The 16,443-nt window shown below is 51.0% G+C and overlaps 1 protein-coding gene across 1 annotated transcript in view; it reads right to left on the reverse strand.

The window, feature by feature from the left end:
• Positions 1–16,443, reverse strand: part of LOC108919173 (free fatty acid receptor 3-like) — a 38,930-nt gene that overhangs the window by 21,506 nt on the left and 981 nt on the right. The window lies entirely within an intron of this gene.

A 16,443-nucleotide genomic window follows, 5' to 3' on the forward strand; every position in this document is an offset into this window, starting at 1 on the left:
AGAAAGATTCTAATTATATGAATCTGCTCTTTCTTTCTAAATTGAAAGAATTTGTGACAATACACAGCAGACAGATCACAGTAAAAAAAATCTCATCATAACAAATAGTGTAACTGGTTTCTTTTCAAATTCTACTTCCTATTATTAACCAAGGTACCAGTTGCAGCATGGTCAGTGTCATTATCTCAACATTGACTCATGGTAAACACTTGCATGGATGTAATGGTAAGGGAGGAAATGAATGTGGCTTACCGTTACCTTAAACACATCTTTTGGTTGCAAACACAGGGAGAACATGGAAACTCCACACCTCTGGAGCTGCATTCAAACCTCTTTCCAAACACACAAAGCTCAGAAGCCGCGAGGTACCGGTTTTACCTGCTGTGTTACCATGCTACAAATGTACCAGGTTGTCTATGTGATTTTTTTTTTTTCGTTTATTTCACAAAAAAGTCACTCCTCATTCTTCCAAAATGGTTTCACCTGTTTGGTTCTTGTGTCTTTTCCCAAACTACTCTTACCTATTTTAAATAACCACTAACTAGATTCTAAATGTACTTTTATTGACGTTCTCACAATATTTTATCAGCAGTGTTGCCATCTACTGGCTATAATACTGCTGGTAAATACTGTACAGTACTGTCTTTGGACTGTGGGAGGAAACCCATGTGAACATGGAGAGCTACATTCTGACTGTTTTGACATGTGTTTTATAATTTTTATACAGTTTGATGGATTACCAAAACCAGAGCTGATCTGAACACGACACACAGACCAGAAACTTGATTTTCATGTTGATATGGAGGTGTGGAAGTTTGAGACTCTTGTGCAGGCTTGTTTACACTGTTTTACACAAGTGCAAAACACAACAGGGATCAGTGGAGGATATGAGCTCTAATAACATGAAGACTTGAGTGCACCGCAACAAACAGACTTGGGGGACACATTGACTTGATGGACATTAGAACATGAGGAACTTGGAAAAATTGATGACTCAAAGCACAGAGAACTGAGAATATACCAGGAACTGGATTCCTGAGCATCTGTTTCTCTCCTGTCCTTTTATTGAGGATTGTATTAACTCTGTGGGACCAGGTGACACACACACACTATCTGAACTGCTTGTCCCATACAGGGTTGTGGGGAACCAGAGCCTAACCCAGGAACACAGAGCACAAGGCTGGAGGGGGGAGAGGATACACCCAGGGTGGGAGGGTAGTCTGTTGCAACACACCCCAAGCGGGATTCAAACCCCAGACCCACTGGAAAGCAGGACCCAGTTCAACCGACAGTGCGACGGCACCACTGTGGGACCAGGTGAGTTGGGTTCAATCAGGTCACTTAAAGCGGGATGTCTGGTGATGACTGGGGATATTGCTCCTTGGGTGATGACACAGTTGCCTTTTAGTGATAACAAGCACTGCCTCTCTTGTTGGCCCAGACTGTTGGGAAAAGATGAACTGCCTGGAGTAGTTGCACGATCAATATGAACTATATGAAGAGGCACTTCCGGCATCTAAACTGAACAAAGGAGAGTGTGTGAGTACTGAGTGGCCGGTGGGCGAGCTCTTTTACCCAGTATTGAGCAGCAAGGGTACTGGTCCTTGGATCGCATCACTCACAATCAAAAGCAGAAGCAGTGATGAGGTTAATACTGTGCCACGCCCATGCCATCGCGATGATAGGATGCACCTGGACCAAGCAAGATAAAAGGAAAAAGTCTAACCGAGACGAATGCGGAACCTTGATTCGCCGACCCGACCAGCGTCCGTGCTTGCACCAACCTGCTCCTTACTCTCCTCCTCGTCCCCTGTCCATAACCCGACTCCCTCTCCCGTGACCCCTTCCTTCCTGTGGTTTTTGATCTGTGTTTTGACCCCTCGCTTGACTTCTTAGACTACGATTTTGGATTGTCCATTAAACGACGTTTGCCGTAGAAGACCCACGCCTGTCCCTGACCACGGTTTCTGTCTCACCCCGCCGACTCCGGTGTGCTCCGCAATTGGGTCCGCCTCCTGCTCCCGGACGACATCATGGCAGAAGGTTCCGCCTCCGGAACGGACCTAGCGGAGATCCACCGCGTCAAGAAGGCGCTCGCCGCCCAAGGCCACCGTTTGGGGTCGATGGAGCAAACCCTGAATAACCTCGCGGAAGCGTTCCAGTCCCTCGTCGGAACGATGCAGGAGCAAGGTATGCTCGTCGCGGCAAGTACCGCCCCCGCGGCCTCGTCCAGACCAGAAATTCCGTCAGTAAGATCTCCGTCCCCCTTGTCCCAGTCCCCACCATCCCACGATCCGCGTCTCCCGCCGCCGGCCCGCTTTGAAGGTGACTCCACACGCTGCGCGGGATTTCTGATGCAGTGCGAACTCGTTTTTGCTAGCCTGCCTCAAGTTTACGGCACTAGCCTCAGCCGTATCACCTATATCACGTCCCTCCTTGCTGGCCGTGCGCTAGACTGGGCCACGGCCACTTGGGGGGGTAATTCACAGTCGACGTACGAAGACTTTAAGACACGGTTTCAAGCGGTGTTCGGGCTGCCCCCGTCAGATGACAGCCTGAATGAGAGTCTGTTCGAGATCAGACAGGGGGAACGAACAGTCGCCGACTACGCCATCGAGTTCCGCACCTTAGCTGCACGCAGTGACTGGGGCGGCTCCGCACTACTGGCCAGTTTTCGCCGTGGCTTAGACCCGCGCATACGGAAGGAAATGGCCTTCCGAGGAGACAAGTGGAGTCTGGACCAATTTATTGAAACGGCAATGGCCGTCGACAACGCAGTCCGTACCCACGAACCACGGCGCCGTGCCACTCCGGAACGAACCGGCCACGAGTACGGCCCTGCGGAGCCCATGCAGCTGGGTCGAGGACGACTGTCTCCCACGGAACGAAGGTGAAGGTTCCAAGAAGCCCTGTGCCTGTACTGCGGGGAACCCGGACACCGTCGTCTCCAGTGCCCTGTCCGTCCCAAGGCCCAGGTGAGTGGGTTTCTCCATTGTGACCGTATGACGGTTCCCATTACCTTGTCGTGGGGAGGAGGTACCCTGTCCGTCCATGCGTTGGTCGACTCAGGGGCAGCGGGCAGTTTTCTAGACTTTAATTTTGCCCAGCACCATAAGATTCCGGTAGAGAAATGTCCCCAGCGCCTGAAAATTAATGCGTTAGATGGACAACCCCTAGGCAAGGGATATGTGGACTTCCGGACAGCCCCCGTTCAGCTGGGGATCGGGGCTTGTCATCAGGAAACAATACAATTTTATCTGATCGCCACCCCTGAGGTTCCAGTGATATTGGGATTTCCCTGGTTAGTGTCTCATAACCCCGTTTTCAATTGGAGCACCGGAGACCTCACTTCGTGGGGGGCACAATGTGAAGGGAAATGCCTGAGGTTGCCTTGCAGGGCTACCTCCATTGAAGGAAATGAGTCGGCACAACCGGCACAGGTGCCCCCTGAATACCGAGAACTGGCTACAGTTTTCAGCCGCAGTAGGGCTGCTGAATTGCCTCCGCACCACCCTTGGGACTGCGCGATTGACCTTTTTCCAGGTACCACGCCACCCCGTAGTTGAGTGTATCCCCTGTCCCGGCCCGAGCAGCAGGTGCTTCAGCAGTATATCACAGAGGCGCTCGCATCCGGCATCATCCGACCGTCTACTTCTCCTGCCTCTGCCGGGTTCTTTTTTATAGAGAAAAAGGATGGTGGACTGCGACCTTGCATCGATTATCGGGGCCTGAATAGCATCACGGTCAGGTATCCTCACCCAATGCCATTGATCACCGCGGCCCTAGAACAAGTCCGAGATGCAAGGTGGTTCACGAAATTAGACTTGAGGAGTGCATATAACCTGATCCGTATCCGAGAAGGGGATGAGTGGAAAACCGCGTTTAGTACTACCATGGGGCATTATGAGTACCGGGTCATGCCTTTTGGACTCTCCAATGCACCAAGTGTATTCCAGGCCTTCGTCAACCATGTGCTGGGGGACCTGGTGCTTTGTGGGGTGCTAGTATACCTGGATGATATTTTGATTTTTTCCAAAGAGTTTACCCCTCACGTTCAGTTGGTTAGACGGGTATTGCAGCGATTGCTACATAACTGTTTGTACGTAAAGCTGGAAAAATGTGAGTTGCACCAGCAGCAGATATCTTTCCTTGGTTTCATACTGACCCCGGAGGGGGTCGCCATGGATCCGGGGAAGGTACGTGCATTGCTAGACTGGCCGTGCCCGACCACTACCAAGGGCTTACAGCGATTCCTAGGGTTTGCCAACTTCTACCGCCGGTTTATCAGGAACTTCAGCTCGATCGCGGCCCCGCTCACCGCCTTAACAGCCAACAGATCCCACAGACTCCCATGGAACCCCGAGGCTCAACAGGCATTCGAGGAGCTCAAACGCCACTTCACCTCTGCGCCCATCCTTCACCAACCGGATCCAGAGCTACCATTCCTCGTGGAAGCTGACGCATCGGAAACGGGGGTGGGCGCCGTGCTCTCCCAACGCCAGGGTAAGCCAGAAAAACTGTACCCGTGTGCCTTCTTTTCCAGGAAATTGTCGCCCACAGAACGGAATTATGACATCGGGAATTGGGAGCTATTGGCCATGAAACTGGCCTTGGACGAATGGCGACACTGGTTGGAAGGTGCAAAACACCCGTTTCTGATACTAACCGATCATAAGAACCTCGAGTACCTGCAGAGTGCCAAACGTTTAAACTCCCGGCAGGCCAGGTGGGCGCTCTTTTTCGCTCGGTTTCACTTCACAGTGACCTACCGGCCGGGGACGAAGAACGCCAAAGCAGATGCTCTCTCTCGCCTACATGAAGAGAGACCACCCACCGATGAACCCGGGTACATCCTGCCCCGGACCTGCGTACTGGGACCCGTGCTATGGGATGTCAACCGAGGGTCGCCCCCGGATCCGTCAACCGCACCGCCAGGAGGACCGGAAGGTAAGCAATATGTTCCCCCAGAGAGACGAAGGACGCTGCTCCAATGGGCCCACGATCACCCAGCTGCAGGGCACCCCGGCTTCAGCCGCACCCAAGAGCAGCTGCAGAAACGATACTGGTGGCCATCCCTCAAGGAGGACGTGCACGACTATGTCCGGGCTTGCCCGGTATGCGCCCAAACAAAGGTGCCAACCCAGAAACCTGCAGGACTCCTACAACCCTTGCCCATCCCAAGACGCCCCTGGACCCACATAGCCCTCGACTTCTTGGTCGAGCTCCCCAGTTCTGAGGGTAAGACCACCATCCTGACCATCCTTGATCGTTTTTCGAAGGGCTGTCGCCTGGTCCCTTTACCGAAGTTACCCACGGCTCTCGAGACTGCCGAACTCCTCTTCCACCACGTGTTCCGGCTTTACGGTCTGCCCGAGGACATCGTCTCAGACCGAGGACCGCAGTTCACCTCACGGGTCTGGAAGGCCTTCTGGAAAAAGCTAGGGATAACGGTGAGTCTGACTTCTGGTTACCATCCCCAGGCCAACGGGCAAGTGGAGCGTCTACAACAAGACATTGGTCGATTCCTCCGTAGTTACTGTTTTGACAATCCCCAGCTGTGGGTGAGGTACTTGCCCTGGGCAGAATACGCACATAACACCCTCACTCATTCGTCGACTGGACACTCTCCCTTTCAGTGTATTTTAGGATACCAACCACCCTTATTCCCATGGCATCCGGAACCTAGTGACGTACCTGCGGTGGAGGCCTGGCACAAGAACAGCCAGAAGGTATGGAAAACCGTGCGCAAACATCTTCTCCGTCGCCGGTTGCAGTTGAAACGTCAGGAGGACAGACGACAACGACCGCTCTCCATCCTCCCTGGTCAGAGGGTCTGGTTATCCACCCGCGGCTTACAAGGGCCGTACATGTCCAAGAAACTTAGCCCTAGATACCTGGGACCCTTCAAAGTGATAAAACGTGTTACTCCGGTCACCTATCAGCTACAACTACCCCGGCACTTGCGTATACACCCCTCTTTCCATGTATCCTTCCTGAAACCCATGGCCACTGCCCTACATCAGCCGCAGCCTGCACCTCCTCCGCCCATCGCCTTGCCCGACGGGAGGGGGCCAGCATACATCGTGAAGACACTCCTCGACTCCCGTCGCCGCGGGGGGACCCTTCAGTACCTTGTGGACTGGGAGGGCTATGGGCCGGAGGAGCGCAGTTGGGTGGCCGCCCGTGATGTGTTGGACCCTAATCTTATCTCTGATTTCCACAGGGATCATCCTGGGCGGCCCGCTCCCCGGCCCCATGGTCGCCCCCCGGGTCCCAGGGGAGCGTCTAGAGCCGCTCCTGGGAGGGGGGGTCATGCCACGCCCATGCCATCGCGATGATAGGATGCACCTGGACCAAGCAAGATAAAAGGAAAAAGTCTAACCGAGACGAATGCGGAACCTTGATTCGCCGACCCGACCAGCGTCCGTGCTTGCACCAACCTGCTCCTTACTCTCCTCCTCGTCCCCTGTCCATAACCCGACTCCCTCTCCCGTGACCCCTTCCTTCCTGTGGTTTTTGATCTGTGTTTTGACCCCTCGCTTGACTTCTTAGACTACGATTTTGGATTGTCCATTAAACGACGTTTGCCGTAGAAGACCCACGCCTGTCCCTGACCACGGTTTCTGTCTCACCCCGCCGACTCCGGTGTGCTCCGCAATTGGGTCCGCCTCCTGCTCCCGGACGACATCATGGCATACTGATTGCGACGTGGTGGAACATTATCCCAGCAGCTACGACTAGTTACTATAGATATTACTGTGCAGTTCTATGAAGCTACAATAAAACTCATCTTCCTTTCATAACCATTTTTGTGTCAAACAAAGTATAACTTATCCCTGGTTAATACTGGCAGAATAGATTACCGTAGTGCAGACCTGGGAATTTTAAGGCCCCCGGGCCACATCCGGCCCTTTGGCTGTCCCTGTCCGGCCCACGAGAGATCAATCGGAAATTAGAAATCAAATGTAAATAAGTGTACGCCATGCACAGAATACAACCGCATTGCTTTTATTTGGAAAGTGACGGCTATTTTTTTTTTCAATTTACGTATGTGTATGCATGCCATAACGAGAAGGGTCGAGGACATCGGTCACGGAAAATTTGGAGCTTCAGCTGCAAAATAAAGCAGACAATTTTGACTTTTTCTCCTCGGCTTTGATGAGAGCTGTGATGTCCGCAACACAGCCCAGTTACTCGTCTTTGTACGTGGAATAACGAAGGAAAGTTTAAAGTTACGGAGGAGCTGGCAGAAATGCAGTCAATGAAAGGGACGATGACAAGCAGGAAGTGATTCGTTCACAAAGGTAAATGCATAGCTGGACAAGCTGGGACTGAAATGGGACAAACTGGCAGGTGTTACAACGGATGGTTGTCCAAATCTGACAGGGAAAACGTCGGACTTTTGAAGCGGATGCAGGAGGATAAAGTGACTGAAATTAACCCAGAAACTGGTATTTTTACATTGTATTATATCAGGAGGTGTTGTAAGTCAGTGTAAAAATTAACCATGTTATTGATGTAACTAAAATAGTTAAATTCATCAGGGCATGAGCACTGAATCAGAGATAGTTTGTTGCACTTTTCTAATCAGAGATAGTTTGTTGCACTTTTCTTATCCCTGCAGTGTGGATAATACACCCAGTGATGTTCAGCTCAAACTCATTGACCTGCAGTCTGATACACTACTGGCAGAGCGCTTTTAGTCAGTATCACTGCTCGATTTTTACTCTTCTCTCAAAGAGAACTTTCCACACATGAGGAGGCATGCTCAGAAGATGTTTGTTCTCTTTGGATCTACCTACATATGTGAACAAACATTCTCAGTGATGAAGTTCAACAAATCCACATACAGATCCTCTCTCACTCATGATCACCTGTCAGCTGTCCTTCGCATATCCACCTCAGACATTCAACCAGACTTCAGTGCACTTGTTCAAACCCAAGACAGACTGGATTTTTCTTGCTGAACAAGAAAAAAGAACGAAAAAACATCAAAAGCACTTATTGCTTTTGTATAAAGTTAATTAATTGCTGGTCTTTAACATACTGCAAAACATACACATTTTCGGTATTGTTTTTGTAAAGGTTAAAAGTATGTTATGTTAAAAATAAAATGAAATAGTGGTGTAATGATTGGCTTTTCTATTATTTTCTACTGCTATATTTGACCTATTCGACATTTTCATACCCTTATCGTAACATGTATTCTTACGCATAGCAGCTCAAAACCATACAATTTACTGCGTTTTATGAAGCGATAAAATTAGTATTGATCAGAATTAAGTTCAGCCTATTGGTTTGGCCCTCCACAACAGTCCCAGTTTCTCATGTGGCCCCTTGGGAAAATTAATTGCCCACCCCTGCCCTAGTGTGTATTAATACTATGTTTGAAAATACTGGACTCTGTTTCTATGTGTATAATGAGAGGAAAAGACCCCCTTTCATATGGACTATAAAATCTCCACAATTTAGAACAAATTCATCCTTTCATCCACTTTTATAAGTATGATGCAGGTGACCCTGTCTTTTTTACCTGTTTGTTACCTCTCTATTACCTGTTTATTACCTGGTGGTGACCGAGAAAGAGTGACACCACTTAACAGCACAAGTTTAGCAAAACTGGTAAAACTCACCTCATAAGCGGAATCCTTATCAAGGCTTTCTGGCAATAAAACACAGGAGACAGTTTTCCAAATCGACTCACACACTTTATACACCACCAGTGAGTCTTTGGTCCAGAGCTGCTCATCATCATGTTCATCACTTTTCCTTCCTGTTTTTACCAGTTCTGTAACGAGTCATTTCCCGAAAAAAGCGACGATTCTATCTCACTTATTACAGCACAAAATAAACTTCGTCAGTTTCAATGAGCCGAGACAAAGTTTATAAACATTTCATTTGATCCTCGTGTCATTCACTGCTAATGTATTTATCTAAAATCATGTCTGTTTTGTATTAATTTCAAAGCGCAGATTACAGTCAATTTTGAATTTAATATAAGGTTCACTTGAGTCATTGCACAGTTTCCCGAAGCCCATCTCAGAAGACAGATGGCATCTGTCAGTGTCTTCATTCTTCCTTATGGTTTAAAACAAATTACTAACATGATCTCCACTCGAGCAAAGACACCGGCCCCCGGTGCGAATCCGCGATCCCGATGCAAGAACGGGCCCCACGGGAGCGCGCAAACAACGCGCTTCACTCCACGACAGCGGACGGCGTCGAGGACGAGCGGAGCGGTCGGAGGCGGTCGTGCGGGGGCGGAGAAAGGTATCGGTGGAGGTCTGGGAGAAGTACCTGTGACCCCGGCTCCACAGAATCGACCGTTTTTTCCACGGTGTTTCACCACGATTTCCGGTTGTGCACGAGCGCCTGTCTCCCGCGTCTCTCTGCAGCCGATTATTCGCTCGCTTCCTGTTTGAGGTTTTTTTTTCTCCTGATCCCAGTCTTATTTGCACACAACCTGTAAATTGCGTGAGAGTGTGCAAATAAGAGTGAGATTGTGTTTCAAGTGAACTTGTGCTGTATTAATGAAGTGAAATACTTTACAATATTCCTGGTGTTGCCTGTTCAGACTAGGGAATCAATCTAAAGTGGTAGCTGAGCCCTCTTAGCATTTACTACTGTCCACCCCCTCATTGGCAATGCACAAACTGGCAGAAGTGCAACACAGCTGAGCGATCCTGGTTTTGGGTCCCTGCGCTGTTACAGGAAGGCTTGATTTGAAAGCTCACAGTTTGAAAACGTATACACGGTGCCTTCCAAAGATATTTAGACCCCTCCACTCTTTCTACTCTTGAGTTATGTTGTAGACTTATTTCTAAATGGATTGAACCAATATTCTTTCTTTTTTTTTTCCAGGGGGGCGTAGGGGCACAGCGGGCTTGGCCTGTGTCTCGTTTCTGGTGGGTCTGGGGTTCACGTCCCAGTTAGTGTACGTTGCAACAGGCTGGCGTTATGTCTCTTTCTGCCCTGCATTGCTGGTTTTTAATGACAAAGTGAAAATACATTTTTCAGAATTTTTTGCAAATTTATTAAAAATAAAAAAAGCTAAAATTTCCCATGTACTTCAGCATTCAGACCCTTTATGCAATACTTTGAGCACCTTGGCTGAGGCCTGCTGTGTGGTGGGTCTGGGGTTTGAGTCCTGTTTGGGGTGCTCTGTGGCAGACTGACATCCTGGCCAGGGTGTGTCCCCTCCCTCTCCAGCCTTGCACCTTGTGTTGCTGGGTTAGGCTCCGGTATGCAGCGATCCTGCTCAAGACAAGCGGTTGTAGACATTTTGTGTGTCCCTATGTGTGTGTGTGTGTGTGTGTGTGTCTTGCTGGATATGTTTCTGCCAGCTTTGCAGACCAGGATTTGGTTATTTCTCTCGATCTTCCTTGCAGATCCTCTCAAGCTTTGTCAGTTTATATGGGGAGCTTCAGTGAACTTCAGTCTTCAGGTCTCTCCACAGAATTTCTGTGGCGTTCAAGTCTGGGCTTTGATCTGTCAGCACGGGATTCGTCTGTCATCACTGGCCGGTCTCCTCAGGTCTTATGTAGCGAGGTAGTGCTCAACGAGAAGATAGGACAGAGTTAGTAATTTGTTACTTAAGTAAATATAAAATGCATTTTTGTAAAGGTGATAAAATAAACAACCAAGGCAGGTCCAATTACATTATGAGGTGGAATGCCTTTTGAATTGGTAAACATTAATAACTTGAGAGGGGGGGGGGTGCAGTGGCGCAGTGGGTTGGACCACAGTCCTGCTCTCCGGTGTGTCTGGGGTTCAAGTTCTACTTCGGGTGCCTTGCAACGGAGTGGCGTCCCTTCCTGGGTGTGTCCCCTCCCCCTCCACCCTGATGACCTGAGCTGCCGGGTTAGGCTCTGGCTCCCTGCAACCCCGTATGGGACAAGCAGTTCAGAGAGAGTGTAGTAACTTGAGATGAACCTTATTGCAGCAGTGGTGTGTAAAACTCTCCTATGATGCTTTGCAGCTGATGTGTTGTAAATGGTTCCATGGGAAACTGTCGTGGGGAAGTTGCTGACCTCTTTGTTGTTCTGCTTCTTAGAAGGTTCTTTTTTTATCTGATATCTCTAATTGTGGTTTGGCCATATCAGAGTCAGAGTCGTTTATTTGTAATTTTCACAGTTATATATCTCTGTGGAGGCTCCAGGAGAGATCCTCAGAGATGTGAACACCAAGGAACTTGTCACTCTTAACCCTTTCCACTTCTATCCCACTGATGTGGACGGAGGTTGTTCTTAGACATGTTGAAATGTGGTAAAATTTGTGTTCCCATACTTCATATGATCAGCAACTTCCCCACGACAGTTTCCCATGGAACCATTTACAACACATCAGCTGCAAAGCATCATAGGAGAGTTAGCCAGAGCCTAACCCGGCAGCTCAGGTCATCAGGGTGGAGGGGGAGGGGACGCCACTCCGTTGCAAGGCACCCGAAGTAGAACTTGAACCCCAGACCCACCGGAGAGCAGAACCCAGTCCAACCCACTGCGCCACTGCACCCCCCCTCTCAAGTTATTAATGTTGACCAATTCAAAAGGCATTCCACCTCATAATGTAATTGGACCTGCCTTGGTTGTTTATTTTATCACCTTTACAAAAATGCATTTTATATTTACTTAAGTAAATATACCTCTCTGCGAACCGCCACCTTACCGTGGTGGAGGGGTTTGAGTGCCTGAATGACCTCAGGAGCTATGTTGCCTGGGGCTATATGCCCCTGGTAGGGTCTCCCATGGCAAACAGGTCTTGGGTGACAGACGAGACAAAGCGCGGTTCAAAACCCCCTTATGACTATAAAATCAAGGCTCTCGTTCACCCCGCCCAGTATGGGGTCACCGGGGTCCCACCCTGGAACCAGGCCTAGGGGAGGGGCTTGCACGCGAGCGCCTGGTGGCCAGGTCTATGCCCACGGGGCCTGGCCAGGCTCAGCCCGAAGCCAAGACGTGGAGCCACTCTTCGGTGGGCTCACCACCTGCTGGAGAGGCCGTAAGGGGCCGGTGCATTGTGATTTGGGCGGTGGTCGGGACCGAGTGCCCGGCCGACCCAAACCTCGGGCGCCAACTCTGGTTTTTGGGACTTGGAATGTCACTTCACTGGCGGGGAAGGAGCCTGAGCTGGTGCAGGAGGTTGAGAGATACCGTTTAGATATAGGCGGGCTCACTTCCACTCACAGCTTGGGTTCTGGAACCACTCTTCTCGACCAAGGGTGGACTCTCCACTATTCTGGCGTTGCCCAGGGTGAGAGGCGGCGGGCGGGTGTGGGCTTATTAATAGCCCCCCGGTTCGGCCGCCATGTGTTGGAGTCTACCCCGGTGAACGAGAGGGTCGTCTCCCTGCACCTTCGGGTCAGAGAACAGTCTCTCACTGTCGTTTGTGCTTACGCGCCTAGCGGCAGTGCAGAGTACCCGGCCTTTTTGGAGTCCCTGGGGGTGCGTGCTGGAAAGCGCTCCCACTGGGGACTCTTTCGTTCTACTGGGGGACTTTAACGCCCACGTGGGCAGCGACAGTGACACCTGGAGGGGCGTGATTGGGAGGAACGGCCTCCCTGATCTGAACCCAAGTGGTGAATTGTTCTTGGATTTCTGTGCTAGTCACGGTTTGTCCATAACAAACACCATGTTCATGCATAAGGGTGTCCATCAGTGTACTTGGCACCAGGACACCCTAGGTTGGAGGTCGATGATCGACTTTGTAGTCGTTTCTTCTGACCTTCGGCCATATATCTTGGACACTCGGGTGAAGAGAGGGGCTGAGCTGTCAACTGATCACCACCTGGTGGTGAGTTGGATTCGATGGCGGGGGAAAAAGCTGGACAGACCTGGCAGGCCCAAACGCATAGTGAGGGTCTGTTGGGAACGTTTGGCGGAGGCCCCTGCCAGAGAGGTCTTCAACTCCCACCTCCGACAGAGCTTCAACCAGGTCCCGAGGGAGGTGGGGGACATTGAGTCTGAATGGACTATGTTCCGCGCCTCCATTGTCGGGGCGGCGGTTCGGAGCTGCGGCCATAAAGTCTCCGGCGCCTGTCGCGGCGGCAATCCCCAAACACGGTGGTGGACACCGGAGGTAAGGGATGCTGTCAAGCTGAAGAAGGAGTTCTATCGGGCCTGGCTGGCTCATGGGATTCCTGAAGCAGCTGACGGGTCCCGGCGTGCCAAACGGAATGCGGCTCTGGCAGTCGCCGCGGCAAAAACTCAGGCTGGGAGGAGTTCGGTGAGGCCATGGAGGAAGACGTTCGGTCGGCCTCAAAGAGATTCTGGCAAACCGTCCGGCGACTCAGAGGGGGGAAGCGGTGTTCCGCCAACACTGTTTACAGTGGAAGTGGTGCGCTGCTGACCTCAACTGAGGATGTCCTCGGGCGGTGGAAGGAGTACTTTGAGGATCTCCTCAATCCCTCCGACACGCCTTCCGTAGAGGAAGCTGAGGCTGGGGACTCGGAGGGGGACTCGTCCATTACCCTGGCTGAAGTTGCTGAGGTAGTCAAAAAACTCCTCGGTGGCAAGGCTCCGGGGGTGGATGAGATCCGCCCCGAGTTTCTCAAGTCTCTGGATGTTGTGGGGCTGTCTTGGCTGACACGCCTCTGCAGCATTGCGTGGAGCTCGGGAACGGTGCCTCTGGACTGGCAGACCGGGGTGGTGGTCCCTCTTTTTAAGAAGGGGGACCGGAGATTGTATTCCAACTATAGGGGGATCACACTCCTTAGCCTCCCTGGGAAAGTCTATGCCGGAGTACTGGAGAGGAGAATCCGACTGATAGTCGAACCTCGGATTCAGGAGGAGCAGTGCAGTTTTCGCCCTGGCCGTGGAACACTGGACCAGCTCTATACCCTCACTAGGGTGTTGGAGGGTTCATGGGAGTTTGCCCAACCGGTCCATATGTGTTTTGTGGACCTGGAGAAAGCATTCGACTGTGTCCCTCGTGGCATCCTGTGGGAGGTACTTCGGGATTATGGGGTTCAGGGCTCGCTGCTACGGGCTGTTCGTTCCCTGTATGACCGGAGCAGGAGCTTGGTTCGCATTGCCAGCAGTAAGTCAGACCTGTTCCCGGTGCATGTTGGACTCCGCCAGGGCTGCCCTTTGTCACCGATTCTGTTCATTATCTTCATGGACAGAATTTCTAAGCGCAGCCAGGGAACGGAGGGTGTCTGTTTTGGTGGCCACAGGATCTCGTCTCTGCTTTTTGCGGACGATGTGGTCCTGTTGGCTTCATCAAGTCAAGACTTGCAGCATGCACTGGGGAGGTTTGTAGCCGAGTGCGAAGCGGCGGGGATGAGAATCAGTGCCTCCAAATCCGAGGCCATGGTTCTCAGTCGGAAAAAGGTGGATTGCCCCCTCCGGGTTAGGGAGGACTTGCTCCCTCAAGTGGAGGAGTTTAAGTATCTTGGGGTCTTGTTCACGAGTGAGGGAAAAATGGAGCGGCAGGTTGACAGACGGATCGGTGCGGCGTCCGCAGTAATGCGGTCATTGTACCGGTCTGTTGTGGTGAAGAAGGAGCTGAGTTGTAAGGCGAAGCTCTCAATTTACCGGTCGATCTACGTTCCTACCCTCACCTATGGTCATGAACTCTGGATCATGACCGAAAGAATGAGATCGTGGATACAAGTGGCAGAAATGAGTTTCCTCCGCAGAGTGGCTGGGCACACCCTTAGGGATAGGGTGAGGAGCTCAGTCACCCAGGAGGAGCTCGGAGTAGAGCCGCTACTCCTCCGCATCGAGAGGAGCCAGTTGAGGTGGCTCGGGCATCTGTTCCGGATGCCTCCTGGATGCCTCCCTGGGGAGGTGTTCCAGGCATGTCCCACTAGGAGGAGGCCTCAGGGCAGACCCAGGACACATTGGAGAGACTATGTCTCCCAGCTGGCCTGGGAACACCTTGGGGTTTCCCCAGAGGAGCTGGAGGAGGTGTGTGGGGAGAGGGAAGTCTGGGGGGCTCTGCTTGGACTACTGCCCCCGTGACCCGGTCCCAGATAAGCAGAGGAAGATGGATGGATGGATCTTTACACACACACACACACACATTTTCAGAACCGCTTGTCCCCTATGGGGTCACGGGGAACCAGAGCCTACCCGGTAACACAGGGCGTAAGGCCAGAGGGGGAGGGGACACACCCAGGAAGGGACGCCAGTCCATCGCAAGGCACCCCAAGCAGGACTCGAACCCCAGACCCACCAGAGAGCAGGACTGTGGTCCAACTCACTGCGCCACTGCACCCCCCCCCCTCTCAAGTTATTAATGTTTACCAATTCAAAAGGCATTCCACCTCATAATGTAATTGGACCTGCCTTGGTTGTTTATTTTATCACCTTTACAAAAATGCATTTTATATTTACTTAAGTAACAAATTACTAACTCTGTCCTATCTTCTCGTTGAGCACTACCTCGCTACATAAGACCTGAGGAGGCCAGCCAGTGGTGACAGACGAATCCCGTGCTGACAGACCAAAGCCCAGACTTGAACGCTACAGAAGTTCTGTGGAGAGACCTGAAGACTGAAGTTCACTGAAGCTCCCCATATAAACTGACAAAGCTTGAGAGGATCTGCAAGGAAGATCGAGAGAAATGACCAAATCCTGGTCTGCAAAGCTGGCAGAAACATATCCAGCAAGACACACACACATACACACACACACTCACACACACAGACAAAATGTCTACAACCGCTTGTCTTGAGCAGGATCGCTGCATACCGGAGCCTAACCCGGCAACACAAGGTGCAAGGCTGGAGAGGGAGGGGACACACCCTGGCCAGGACGCCAGTCTGCCACAGAACACCCCAAACAGGACTCAAACCCCAGACCCACCACACAGCAGGCCTCGGCCAAGGTACTCATACAAAGTATTGCATAAAGGGTTTGAATGCTGAAGTACATGGGAAATTTTAGCTTTTTTTATTTTTAATAAATTTGCAAAAAAATTCTGAAAATGTGTGTGTGTGTATTTTCACTTTGTCATTAAAGACCAGGAATGCAGGGTGGAAGGAGACACGACGCCAGCCTGTTGCAATGTACACTAGCTGGGACGTGAACCCCAGACCCAGCAGAGACCAAGCACAAGCCAAGCCCGCTGTGCCCCTACACCCCCCTGGAGAAAAAAAAAGAATATTGGTTCAATCCATTTTGAAATAAGTTTACAACATAACTCAGAGTAGAAAGAGTGGAGGGGTCTAAATATCTTTGGAAAGCACCATGTATACATTTTCAAACTGTGAGCTGCCATGACGATCGAGATGTTCCATGCCGAGCTGGGGATCCAAGATGCCATTTACCAACATTATAATTCCTTGTTAAACACTGGCTTACAAATTGTTACTTTCTAGAATGCCCAGGAGGAGTGGGCAACCACTGGCCCATGGACCCACAGAGGTTTTTTTTCTCCCTCAACCTTCAGTTGGGAGTTTTTGTTCCTTTACCCGGTGGCCAGTAGATATACTTGTAGCTC

This window comes from Scleropages formosus, chromosome 18 (assembly GCF_900964775.1).
Source record: "Scleropages formosus chromosome 18, fSclFor1.1, whole genome shotgun sequence".
In the NCBI taxonomy this organism is placed as follows: Eukaryota; Metazoa; Chordata; class Actinopteri; order Osteoglossiformes; family Osteoglossidae; genus Scleropages; species Scleropages formosus.